This window comes from Pezoporus occidentalis, unplaced genomic scaffold (genome assembly GCF_034315485.1).
Source record: "Pezoporus occidentalis ecotype Australia unplaced genomic scaffold, CSIRO_AGI_Poc_V1 ctg174, whole genome shotgun sequence".
In the NCBI taxonomy this organism is placed as follows: domain Eukaryota; kingdom Metazoa; phylum Chordata; class Aves; order Psittaciformes; family Psittacidae; genus Pezoporus; species Pezoporus occidentalis.
In genome coordinates, this window is record NW_026913576.1 from 1,304,097 (window position 1) to 1,316,311 (window position 12,215).

Consider the following 12,215-nt stretch of genomic DNA (forward strand, 5'->3'; position numbering starts at 1 on the left):
GTCCCACTACCTCTCTTTAACAATCTCCTAGATGGGCTGGGAAACTAGAGATCCCCGGCTCACCATTTCCATCCTTCTTCTCTGATTCTGAGTACAGCTTGGGCAGTATCTGCAACTCTGCACCGTTACTTTTCTTCCATATCCCAAATGCAGTGGCCATGAACTCCTAGCATTCCCCAGACATAGAAGAGAGAAAGCTGTTTACACTATTATTTCCTTTAATTATTTCTGCCACTTCACCTCTCGTTTTGAGTCAGGATTTGTTTTCTTTCTTTCTGAGGAAGGAAAAAAAAACACAAACAATTGAGGAAGTTCATTATAAAGAAAAATGAAATGTCACCAATAATCAGTTAAAAACGCCAACCTGAGGAACCAGCTTAGGAACACACATATAGACACACACACAAAAAACAATTAGTGTTTCAAGCTTAAAATTCAGGACCTTTGATGAAAATGTACAGTGGTGAGAGGATCAATTTCTGATGATGTTCTTGAAGGGCAGAAGAGAGATAATAACTTTGATGCCAGCTCGTTGTTTAAATGACTATTGTTTGTAGTTAGCTGCTATTTAATCTCCACTACACAGAAGAACCACTACACAGCTAAACTCTCTTCTAATGAGATCATTATTTTCCTACCACTCTTCAGAATGAATGTCATTTTACATAGCAAAACTACAGAGGCAGCGTTTTAGAACACTGCTACCTTTTATCTAACCAACATAAGAGGCACTTGAGAAAAGGACAACGAGGGTCAAGAAGAAAATGTATGCAGCAGAGCTTCTTTGCCTGACAGGCAGGGAAAGGACAAATGAAGAGGTCCATGATAACAAGACTGACCATCATGATCAGTTGAAAGGGGTCCAAGCCACAAAGTTTCGGAACTAGTTAAAGTGGGTATGGCCCAGTATATTGAAGGGATTTTCCCGGATTTAACGCCAGCCTTCAGGGTTTAGTCACATTTTTAATTGCCACTAAATATTGTTTAATACTTTGACATTTGCCAATTATTATACAGCCTGGAAAGATACAGGCAAGCTTAGCAGTGTCAGAAACCTTGCTCCTTTTGTGCACTGCCCCTTTAAAGGGTGAAGTCTCTCCCCTCCAGACAAAAGGGACATGCATGCGATATGTGCCATTTTGCATTTCATTTTAGCTGTAGACTGAGAGCGAGCCGGCTCTGAGGGAGGAGAGCCGGTGCCTTTTGCTACAGTGGTTTAAAAGCCTCCTGCCCACCCCTGTGGCAAATGTTGCCTCCCCCAGTTGCACCGGCAACAGAAAGCAAACACGCCCGTGCCTCAGCCACTGCAATTCACAGCTTAAAGGGCTGATAAAGGTAGCTCTGCATTAATACACCGGATTGCAGTTCCAGGCATGGAAACCTCTGAGCAGGGAGGGAGGGCGAGCACTGCTGGAGGCAGTCACGTTTTAAATTGCTGCAAGTCTCTGCTTTGGTGCTTGCCACTCGGATCAGTCAAGCAGGGCATTCATATTCATGGGGCTGACACTCTACCTGTGCCCCTCTGCCTTGTTAATAAATGAACTGCAGTTTCTGAACAGGAATTTGCAGACCAAAGAGCTGTCTAGAGCCAGCTTATCAGAAAAAGTAGTCCCAGGAAGCAGGTAGAAATTATACTGCCAGTCATGAGAATCCAGTGAAAGTGGCCTAAGGAATCACGAGAGCTGCTTAAAAATCCTGTGATTTTTAACAAACAATTCACACGGGATTCTTTTTACTTGCTTTCGGATTTTATAGATTCCCAAGATCATGTTTATAAACTTTTAGCTAGAACATAAGGCCCCATTAAAAAGTAAGGGAAAGACAGAAAGATCTGCATCCCCTCCTGCGATCCCAGGAATGAGCCATATGACAGCAAAAGATAAGTATCAGAAGTTGTACCACTTATCAGATTTTTAAAGCCACCAGAGCAGGCAATCTTTTAACCTCTTTCTCCCCCTCTCCCCACAACATGGAAGTTTTTGCATTTCTTCCTTCTGTTGTCTCATTTGTTCCCCCAGTGCTTCTCTAAATATGAAATAAGTCATCTTTTTTGCCCTTTGTTTACGGGAAAGTGTGTTTGAGAAGCAAAAGAATCAATGGTCTGCTCATCAAATGGAGGAGTGTTCAGCATTCATAACATGAATGGATGAAAATAAATGCCTCTGGCTGCTATTTTCGTCCTACTGTACCGCACTCCAGCTCTACCAGGCCTGAATTTGAGTGGCGGTGCAGGAAAGGGAGCCTCTTTTTAAGTTTTCAGCATTCAGGCATGTGCAGACATGCCAGTCCTGGTGTGCACTTTTTGTTTTTGTTTGTTGTTTGTTTTAACAGCTGCTAATAATTATATTATCCTGCTATCCAGAGGTAGTTCTGGGAAATGGGGATCTTTGAAAGCACAAGAGTGATGGGAAGAAGATGCTGCTTCCCTCCCCCCTCCATTCCCCGTGTTAGTTTTCTGATACAAACAGCATTCCTGCCTCGTTCCCCTCTGAAGTTAAAAGACTTAAATTCTTTACAAGGAAGGTCATCCTTTCATAGCCAAAACCCTGTTTGCTTTTGTCTTTCCACTCACTTTCGAATGAAAAAACACCCCAGCCCTGAGAGTGAGCACCAGCCCACTGCACCAACTCAGAAATTAACCAAAACAAGCTTAGGGGAAGATTAAAAAAAAAAAAAAAGGAATAGCTGCGTTTCAGTTATTAATGTGTATGTGTGTTCTGCACAGCGTGCTTGACAGCAGCTCTTCCATGAATGCTGTGCAGATTGCTCCCAACGTGACCCGATGGCGAGTTAAGCAAGCACTGGGTGCACAGGCTGCAGTCACACGGTGTTCGGGACCTCGGTGTCCTCACTCAAAGGAACACTGTCAACTACCTTTAATAGTGTTAAATATAATTTATCAGTTCTCCATTGTTTGTAATAATAACTTCCCTGAAGCTTCAGAATAATGTTTTCCTTTCCCCTGCAGATTTTGTCCTGTCAAACATTTACTTTTTTTTTCACGGTGTTGCTAATAGACCTTGAAATTAACATTGCATTTATGTTTAGGACCTATACTGTGATTGTTTGTGCTGCTGCACTGCACTCATCCATCAGCAAAGCAAAATAGGAGAAAGAAGATGCATCTGAGCCCCTTACCATCCTAGGGAAAAAAATGGGTCAAATTCTGCCCTTAGACATAGGCACGGAGCTCTCATTAAGGTCAGGGGAAGGCTGACTGCATATGTGTCACTGAGACAGAATTTGGCTTGGTGCTTGTTAGCCAATTGCAGCTGTAAAGCTAGAGGGGGCATAAAATGTTGGGGAGAGTTTAATATGTCCTATATAAACACTGGCTGTTGGGCATTTTTTTATTACTCTCTGAGGTCAGGTACATTTAAAATAAAGTAAGGTATCTATAATTCCCTATGAAATTAGAATAAGCTTTAATTCAGTTAGGGGACAGTATCCCTTTGAACAGTCACATAAGAAAAATTACCAAGCTGTAAGTAAAATTGGAAAGCTGGGTTTGTCAGACTCACTTGTATTTAACAAAATGGCAGTCACTCCACTTTACACTAGCAATTAGCAATAACGGAATTTATAATTTACTTTGAACTTTTTTTCCCCACTTTAACATAAAACTTCAATAAAACAGTTATGCAGACTTTAACGTAAAACTTCAATAAAAGTTATGCAGTTACTTAAAAGCACATTGTGTTGAGAAACCCTGTAAAACAGGGTATGCTTCAGGCCACACTAGCAAGCAGGAATCAGGAAATATTTAAAGGGCCCCTTGTTACCTGCTAGTATCTCTTTCCTTCCCATGGTAAATGAGAAACGAGCTGGAATGTAAACAGGGGGGAGCAGGAGAATAAAAAATGCACTAGGAGTGCATTTGGGATAGCCAAATCCTAAGGCTTTGCGCAAGGCCACTGACTTCTGGGGAGAGGGGTTTTCATAGCTTGTAGGGAGCTGATGATGCATGGAGGGCTGACGCTGCAAAACAGCCAGTGCGGGGGGAAGGGAGCAGGGAGAGGGTGAAGGAATAGTATACACAGCTTTTCACCTTTCGGTCTCTATTCAGTTTACTTTCTGCGAGTGTTATGAGAGCACTCAGCGCAACACGACCTGATGAAATAATCACACTTGCAAAACCTGTGTGTATCTAGAAATTGCCAGAACTTCATCTGTATGGAGGGTTCCCATACAGGAAATAAAAGCTGGGTGATTTATGGCATTTTATTGCACTTCTTGGCCATTGCTAATGCTTTCTTCATTGAGAAATGGCAGAAGCTGCAATTTGGATTTTTATTGTGTAGTTTGCCAGCCTTCTCCCCATCCCCCTTCCCTCTTTCTTTTTCTTTTCCTGGGTGAACTTGCTTTGGATTTAGGAGATGAAAGTTTATGGAGGCAGATGAGCGTCAAGGGGACTGAATCCAAGCACAGAGCCAATGAGCATGTTGCCAGATTTTATCTACCCTCACTGAAAATACAGTATCCAGAAAAAGAGTGATTATAAAGAAGAGTGACTTAGCCTCTAACTTACACAAAAATTCTTGGACGGGTTTCTGGTTTTCTTTTTTAAACAAACAAAACAATGCTTCCTGGTTGGCAGTTCCCAAAGTCTTTCCCTTTTTTCCCATTTTTTGGCACATTGCTGAAAGGTCATGCTGATGTATTTCCAAAACATGCTCATTGAATACAGCTTTGCAAAAAATAAGAGCCCCTTTCTTTAAGGCCTGATCCTGTTCTCATTTAAGGCAGACACAAAATTTCAACTGTTTGCAGGGATACAGGAGTAGAGCCTAATCACAGAGACAAACTCCCTGTAGTATTAAATACAGGCTGGGTAGCACCAGCTATTCCTAAAGCTGCTGACACCATTATACAATCCTGTTTGCCATTCCTTGTGCCTGCCAGACTGTAATGGTTCAGGCTAACAATGCTACTTTTCAGCCTCAAGTAAGATTTCTGACAATGCAGCAAGGCCTAAATCAGCTGCTTCTCATGTTAAACAGGTCTAGTGACAATTCCTTTGAAAGCCCTTGTGCACAGGCACTCGGAGGAAGGAACTTAAAACCTGGCGTGTTTTATTGCTGAGATGAGCCATATTATACCAAAATGTTGCCAGATGAAAATCTTTCCCAAGATTGCACTTTCCATTTGTTCAATGGCCTGCAATTTTATAAGCACCATGCATCAAAATGCACACAGACATGGTTGCTAAAACCGAAAGTGTACGAGGATGCTTTGCATTCTGCTTCCAAACATATGAGTTTGTGGCTATAGTGTCTTGTAATGTGTGCACGTGTGTGCACATGCATGTACACGTGTGTGTGCATGTGTGCAGCTGCTGTTGTTTATTTGGCTTAGGCAAGCAGGCAGGAGGACAGGTAAATGGAGAAAGAGCTTGACTGAATTCAAGGAACTTATGCTCTGTTCTTGGTGCAGTGTCAGATTTCTTGCATGACCTTGCATAAGTCACTTATTCTGTCGTGCACCTCAGTTGTCCTCACCTGTAAGAACTTTCATTCCTTTCTTCTAGTAGTGCTATAAAATTAAAATGCATTTATGCACCAAGCAAGAATTGGCCAGGAGGCAGAGGCGAGGGGTGGGTGTTAAAGAAGACTTTCTTGAAACTGTGAAGCGTCTCATTTCCTTCCAGGTAACTAGCTGAAGAACGGCTAACATTACCAGTATTCACTGTTTTCTGGTAGTAGTGCTTGTAGGCATTAGTCACAGACTAGGAAACCATTGTACTAGGTGCTGTGCAAGCAAAGGACCAATGTATGATATATTTGGCCTCAAAATTACAATCAGTAGGATTTTCATAATGCTGCATAAACTAAAGCCGCTGTTGTGTCAGATCTTTGTGCCCAGCACTTGTTTTCATAGGGCTTTTATGTTCAAGGGAACATAGTGTGAGCTCAAGCACAAGCACTGAAAGTTCCAAGTACTTCTCTAATATGAAGCCCGCTGCTGTCTCCTTTAGTTACTTTCAGTAAAAAGTGAAATCTTGTTGGCTTCTGGATCAGGCTTTTATCTAAGGAGTTAAAGCAAATGTCGCTCTGCTGCCTTTAAACTCCAGCCCTGTTCCCAGTGAGTTTGCAGAGGGCTGAGAGGCTTTGAAAAGAAAGGCAGGGTTTTGTCACCTTTGACACACAAACATCCCAGCAAGTTACCTTTTTGTTTATTCCACTGTACAACTCCGAACTCACTGCTTTCAGGGTGCTCACCTTCCATAGCATGACCTTTCAAGCAAATACATCCGTTCAAACTTTGGAATTCATTGAGGTAGAATTAAAATCATTGACCTTTCGTTCTCCTTTCCTCTTAGCCCACCTCCCTTTCGTACGCTTTCCCTTTAATATCCAAGAAGCACATCTGCAGTTTTTGCTGTAAACACTGCAAAAAGCATTAAGGTTTTTAAGGTAATCTTGGCAAAATCCAAATTAGAAAACATGCTGCAGTTATTCACATTTCGCAGCATAACTGAGAGCCTGCATTCCTCAGAACTTTGTGTTCTTTGCTTTATTCCTTCCCCCTTCTCTTTGCAAGCAGCAGGACAAAAAAAAAAAAATAAAAAAAATCCAAAAACCAACCCCAAAAAAGCACAAGAATTTTTACTCCACTGGGGGCCTGATATGTAAAACACACATGAAGAGCTAGTTCCTTTTCTGGTCACTGTACTAAAAAGAGACACATTTCTTACAAGTTTAGAATAACTCTGTCAAATCAACAACAACAATAAAACCCCAGATTTTTTAAAGAAAGCTATGTAGCGTATTACTTGATGACTTCGAACTTCAGCCTCCTTCCCTCCAGTCAGGGCCACTCAGCCAAGAAAGAGTCTTTACTCTAAGTCATCATGGTGCTGTCATCATTTCCTACCCTGCCAGTGTCATTGCCTTGCATCATCCTCTCCAGCTGTAGGGGACACAAACGCAGTCTGGGGAGCAGGGCAGGGAATGTACCCCAACATCAGCACAGAGTCAGTCAGCCAGGATGGAAGGCATCAGCTCAGGCTCACTGCGCAAGCAAAAGCAAGAGAAAGATGCTACAAAGGGGTGGGGTTCTGTTTTTCTCAGAAACGTGCTGCACTGTAGGACTGTGCCTTTTATTTTTGGCACAAATTGCTGTAGCAAATTATATAGCTTATCAGATGTGGTTTGTTAGGCTCAGTAAAGAAACCACTGCAAGGACTTGTTTTCCTTGTTGTCTGCACCCAATTATGAGATCAGCACAAATCAGATTCCTGATGTTGCTCAGGAACAAGGTTGAAACTCCAAGGGCCTTATTTTTCCTGTAACCAAATTAAGCGTGATTGGGTTACAAACCGATTCACCCCAGTTAGCTTGATTCTCTCTCTGACTTTACACAAAAGTAGTCTGCCTGTTCACCTTGATGCACAGAAATTTATTGGTGAATAGGAAGCTACGTGCTCATTTCAATCATGAGGTAAGCCCACGCAGCTGCTCTTAAAACAGCTGAATAGAAGCAACATGCCCTTGCTCCAGGGTTGCATTTGGTCCCTTAGTTAAGTCTGAGAACCAACAGACTGAAGGATCAAATCCTACCCAGACCAGCCCTGAAGGATGTAAACATGAAACAGAGGAGATGCAGAAGGAATTTCAGTATTCGTTAGTAAACAGGGCTTAGCTACAGCAACTAGGGAGCACGTACGCTTTTTACTCAGTTCTCCCAGCTACTGGAAGAATTACCTTTGGTAAAGGGGTGGGCAGTGAGGAGATTAACATTGCCAATTAAATCCACTTGCATCCAGAGCTTCATGCAGTGCCTCTCCCACACCAGTAAGACACTGTCACCACTGAAATGTCATAACCTGTTTGCTCTGATGCCAGCAGATCTACTCAGCAGTGAACAGCTGGTGCCAAAGGTAGAGAGGAACAAGAGGGAGAAGATAGGCCAAATACAATATCCTCAGCCACCCATCTGTTTTCAGGGGAGAAGAGATAATATTTCATTTTCTACCTGTAAAGAAAAATGGATTCATGTCACATCCTTCCTTGATTATCCCCAGCATTATGCAATTCAATAGATTTGCTGTCTTGATTAGACAGGCAGAACAGAATTTTAATTGTGAGTTTCTGGAAGGCAAAATGGAGAGATTTGTATGAAAAAATTGGGAGGCAGCAGCGTTATTGGAAGGCTGAGCTTTTTATAGTCAGTTTTTCTGCTTCATTCGACCATCTGCCTTTACTTGTGCTCTGCTGCTTGGGGTTGAGAAGTTGCTGGCTTTAAAGATGAGCCGCAAAGTTTAACCAGATAAATAAATGTGTGCAAGATCTCTCCCTACTAGCAGAACAGCCTTCAGCATTCCAGCTACATATGTTGACAAAAAGAATGTTTTAATTTTAACATTATTTTTACTGTTTACCAAACAGAAATGATGCATGTAGTTGCTTGCACAAGTCACAGTTAAAGGAAAATCCCTTTCAAAAAGGCCTGAGAAATTTAGACTGATAAAACTATTTCACTGGGGGGGGGCAAACGGGGAAATTATATTTTTAAATGCATGCTTATAGATATATTGGTAGGAAGGGGAGCTATCTGGCCTAGTCCAGTGTTTGTGGATCAGGGAGAAGGTACAAGTGTCTGAGTCAGAAGCCAATGCTAATTTAAGGAATTTGGGGCTCAGTTCATGCCCAAAATCCGGGCTAATCTCAGTCCAGGACCAGATGAAATCAAACATGGCTTTTCTGATACCTTAATTCTACATTAGTGGTGAAATGTGTCAGGCATATTTACTGGCTAGGTAAGTGGGTAGTAAAGTCATAAGGTAGTCTCTGCTAAAAGGATTCAACCCATTTTGGGATCTTATTTGCAAACAGTGATTTTCAGTGAGGTATAATTTTCTCCCTGTCTTTTTAATCATAAAATCCCTGTCAACAGAAAACATCAGTTCTGCAGGTTTGTAAATAGATTGTCAAGAATTTGAATATACAAATTCCAGCCCCAATAATCCGTACTTTGAGATGTGTAAGGTCCCTGGCTTAATTCACTATAAGCAGGACCTTAACCATTCAGTGATGCGTTTTCTCTCTGAAAAACTTTAAAAGAATGCTGGGTTCATTCCAATGGGAAAAAGAGTTGCAACCATAAACAGTTTCATAAGGAAGGGAAAATGTTTCTTGCCTAGATCTAACCTTTTCCATAGGTGGAATAAATATTAAAACATCTTGAAATAAACTGTTGCTACTAGACAAACTATTTACATTTCTAGATTGGAGTTTTCAGTGTGTTCTTGTCTGTAACATGACCCTAGCATGTGTCAGTCCATCTAAAAACTGGACTAACAGTTTTCAGATGTTTTAAGCATCTAAAAACTCAGGAAGTTTAAACTTTTTAATCTGAAAAATTGTGCTGGAAGCCTCTTCAGACTGTTCAACATAAGGAGATTTCAGGAATTTCTATCTTCTCAATGGAAATATTTACATACAACACCTTGGTTTGTGGCTTTACTCTGCTCCTGGCAGTACAGCTGAGACTGCCTGGCACTCAAGCACTGTCCAGTAACATGGACACCTTTGTTTCAGCTACTGTTTCACCCCTCGTTTGCAGTAACCTCTAAGAGTACTTCTATCAGCAGTGCCATGTATGCAGGTGGGAAAGTCTTGCCCAGTTTTTGCACTAGCTTTGCTAGCTGTTATCTCTGCATCTGCACAGGAGGTGCAGTCGCTAACTGTAATGTCAGTTTCTCCACCATTTTTCACTTTTATAGGTTTGCAACTGTGCAAGCTCTTGTGAGGATTGAAAAACCTGCGCCATCACCTACTATTTTGTGCAGAAACAGGAACACTTTTTTTAATAGAGATCAACTTATGCATCACATTTACTTATAATGTTTTTTCTTATCTCAAAGAATAAACTGTCCCTTTGGGGACAGTGCTCATACTTCACTTGGAGGTTTTTTCACTCCTTGAAAGAGTGATGCATTAAGAAGCAAACTTACAACAAAAAGTTAAAGAAGTATCTGTAGAAATGGTTATGAAATAGCTTTTCAACATTGTCAAAGCATCTATGAATCTCATTTCAAGACATGTATAACAGATAATTAGGGACTGACTCGAGGAAATGCTTAAGATGTGCTCTTATACAGCAAAGCACTTAAGTATCAAATTATCTTCAGTCTTGGCTTTTACAAAAGCATTTATTTATACACTTTGCTAAGGCTGATACTGGGCAAGAAAAGCTCATCTGAATTTAAGGCACTTTACTGAGAAGATCAAGATAATATTTCAACTGATTAGCCAGAGTTAAGGGCTTCTCCTTCTCAGCAATACAAAAGACATGCTGATAAAACTGAATTCATTAAGAACTGCAAATGCTTCCTGCAACCTCTAGAAAATGACGCCTTTTTCCTAAGGACCTCAACTGGGGCTTCAATGCCTGATGGTAGGCATGTGCATATGGAAATGTTATTGCTGGTTCAAACCCTAATCGGTTCCTATTTTTAAAGGGGTTAAGCAAGCAAGTTTGGAATCTGAACTTGCACAAACAAAATCCCATGCGCAGAGCAATGGGCTGTCTACAGTACCAAAGAAAATGCACTGTTTCATGGCCTCTCCTTTCTGTGGCTCACAGAATCAGTACTGCTGTGCTTTGCGATAACACATTTATCTAACTACACAGAAATAAATGTTAATTTTAAAATGCATGAAATGTAAAAGAGAGAGAAAAGGAGAAAAGCACTGCTGCAACCTTCTGTTTGTATACCTTCTGAATTTTTATTCTATACACGAGTCTAACATCATTCATGGAAATACCAGCTCAGCACTGTTGAACAGCAGTCTGTTTCTTTATATTTATTTTGCCCCCTCATATTTTCTTCCATTAAAGTTTAGCAATGTACACAAACAAACTGCAATGAGAAAAAAGAAGACAAAAATGAAACTCATAAAAAGGCAGGCAATAGAAGTGACCTTTGTCACTCCTTTGACAGTATTTTGCACGTTTGTCGGCTAGTGGCTAAGATTTTTTTTACACTTTCAGGCAACCGTAGATGATAACATGAATAAAATTGTATGGTGTCTCATGAATTTAACAGAAACATCTTAGAGGCAATAATTGCTCTCTCTGGAGTGTACTTAAATTTAGAGATGGAATTCTTTCTGTGATTTATGTAGCAGTATATTTTATACCATGTAAGGTATGCTTTTAAATCTGCCTCCTCACATACGCACGTATTTGAAAAGTTTGCCATACACATGCTTACGTAAACATACACAGATTCATAGACATACACATACATAAGAACATGCAACAGGCTCCACATGTATATGTGAATAAATCCATGTATGAAGGCAGGTATTGGTGTTTGTGCAAATGCAGAAATTTCAAATTATCGCTGATTTGGAATTATGCACAGCCACAATGAATTATAAGCATATATATGTATATATTTGCCATAAAAGATGGCACTGTAAGAGGAAAATATAGGGAACGCTTTTGACTGACCTTCCAGTATTTTCCTTCCAGTACTTTCCAGTAGAGATTATGGGTAAATTTTGTGTCTATTTGGGATCACCATAAACTTCTGATTAGCAGAAATAACCAGATGCTCATTGCTTTGTGGTTTTATTCCTTTAAATAGCAGAAGACATCCTCTGTGTAATGATATGGTAAGGAAGCAGAAACATAGCATCTACCTGTCTTCAGGATTGTCTTCAACTGCTATAAGAGAGTGGCAGCCCAGTGTATTAGTTATGATAAAGACTGCAACAAATAGATTTTTGCAGCTTATGAACCCATTCATTCCGTGTGCCAAAACATTTTCTATGCATGCTGTGCATAGTGCACACAGCACTTTATGTTTAGTGGTACTCTTCAGTAATGCAACCACATGAACATCCTAATGCCGGTGACCTAGTCACATTCTGCTATGGCTGGCTTAATAACCTGGGGACTAGAAGCAAGGAATTTTATAATTTTATTCCTTTTTCTTCCACTTTCTGGCTTTCCCTTTTTCCTATCCCACAAATTTAACTAAGATTCCACAAATTTTCCCACTCTGAAGCAAAAGGAAACCAGGCCTGTGTAAGTTTTTCCATACACAAGCAAGGCTGGCCCATTACACACTAGCCTTCAGATAGGGGGCAGTCAGCCAGGACATACTACTTTGTGTAGCCAAGTCCCTGGATGGCCATTGTCCAGCTGCTAAACTACTGCCAGAAGACTCAAGCCTAGGCGAGGCTAATCATAGCCCCTGCACT